The 1,826-nt window shown below is 48.9% G+C and overlaps 1 long non-coding RNA gene across 1 annotated transcript in view; it reads right to left on the reverse strand.

Annotated features, from left to right (window-relative positions):
• The window catches only part of LOC115031895, a 264,221-nt gene extending 262,754 nt beyond the window's left edge, over nt 1-1,467 (reverse strand). The window contains exon 1 of the long non-coding RNA XR_003837527.1: nt 1,432-1,467. This is a non-coding gene — a long non-coding RNA (uncharacterized LOC115031895). The remainder of the gene's footprint in view (nt 1-1,431) is intronic.
• Nucleotides 1,468-1,826: the final 359 nt, after the last annotated feature.

Here is a 1,826-nt window from a genome sequence, read left to right on the forward strand (position 1 = left end):
ACTGGAAATGTAGGTTAGTGTCAGAGCATGTGACCAATGAACATGAGTCATGGGTTTCATTCTCATAGCATAAACAAACAAACAAAAACCATAGCAACTGAGGAAGTGTGTGCATGTGTGCTTTAGCAAGGGATTGAGATATGGAAGATTAATTTATGAAATCCTAGGACAGTATACAAAAACTTGAATAGAAAAAAAATATATTTGTTTCTGTTTTATTGGGACAGTGTATTGCTTTGTAGCCCAGGGTAGCCCCAAACCTAATAATAATCCTCTCGCCTCTACATCCAGGGTGCTAGAGTTACAGTCACGTGCCGCCATACCCAACAGCAGCAAAGAGGTTTTGAAAGTCACATATAATTAGCCCCGACTGTAGGTATAAAGCCTCAAATTTATCTATCTATCGAGGGAATTAAGTGATATTTCATTCGTAAAAGTCTATAGCCCCAGCCCTTGGGAGGCAGAGGCAGGAGGATTGCAACATTGAGAACAGCCTGAGCTAGATAGCAAAACCCTATCTCTAAAGACCAAGGGCTGAAGGTGATGGAATGCTCGTCATAGCTTGTAAGCAGCTCCTGGCTTCTAATGCCATAAAAAGGGGGGCTGGGGACACAAAGTAAGTTACAAAACCAGCATGTGAAGTCCAACCCTATTTTTGTAACAATAAATGCATAAGTAAATACACAGTCCCAGGGCTGGAGAGATGGCTCAGCTGTTAAGAACACTGACTGCTCTTCCCGAGGTCATGAGTTCAAATCCCAGCAACCACATGGTGGCTCACAACCATCTGTAATGAGAAACAAATGAAAAAAAAAAAAAAACCAAAAACCTATGGGCTGGAATGAACGAGCTGGAGAGAGCAGAACCAGAGCAAGAGGGAGAAAGGGAAGGGGGAAGAAACATACATGGACTCGAACAAGGAGTTAAAACGCCTCGGGCCTGGAGAATGGCTCCTTGCATAAAGGTGCTTGCTACCGAGCCTGACCACTTGAGTTCAATCCCTAGGACCCACATGGTAGGAGAGAGTTGATTCACAAGTCATCCTCTGCCCCCACTGCAGGCTGCTGCACGTGCAGGCCCACGTACATACACACGGCAAATAAGTCAAAATATAAGAAAAACATTAAGCAGTGTGTGATGGCATATGCCTGTGAACCCAGAAGCCAGGTGGGTGGTGTCTCTCTGAGTTCAAGGCCAGTCTAGTCTACTCAGTGACTACTGGGTCAGTCAGGGCTACAGAGTCAGGGCCTGACTCGGGAAGGGCAGGGAGACCAACAGTAACCAGAAACAGTGGAGTTCCTTCATTTCAGAGCTGATTCTCTCTGAAGGGTGAAACCAGCCTCCTGCAGGTGAGGAAGAGGGATGAGTGAGCAGGGACCAGTGCGGGAAGGGGGACTAGTGAGTGAGCAGGACCCAGTGCGGGACACTCACGGGTCTGGGCTGGAAGTGCTCGTCCGAGAGGCCCCATTTGTCCCGGTGGTACTGATAGTATACCAGGTTCTGTTGCATGATCCTGTCACTCTGGTCAAAGAGCAGGTAGCTGAAGGCACACGGGGCTGCATTCTTCAGATCATTCACTGCAACCAGAGAGAAGAGGCCAGGCAGGTGAGAGCCATGCCCTGCAGCTCCTGACTGTCACCCCCCCCCCCATGGAAGCTTGACCTTCCTCCAGTCAAAGACCTCAGAAAGTGGGCAGGGCACGGCCTAGGTCCCAGGACAGCCTGAAGGACAGTAGAGAGCACGGATCACCCTCAGGCTGTGTTCATTCTGCTGGCTTCAGACAGTCAGGGCAAGTCACAGGAGGTGATGGGACTCAAGGCCTGGGC

The sequence above is a fragment of the Mus caroli genome, chromosome 9 (assembly GCF_900094665.2).
Source record: "Mus caroli chromosome 9, CAROLI_EIJ_v1.1, whole genome shotgun sequence".
NCBI classification, from domain to species: Eukaryota; Metazoa; Chordata; class Mammalia; order Rodentia; family Muridae; genus Mus; species Mus caroli.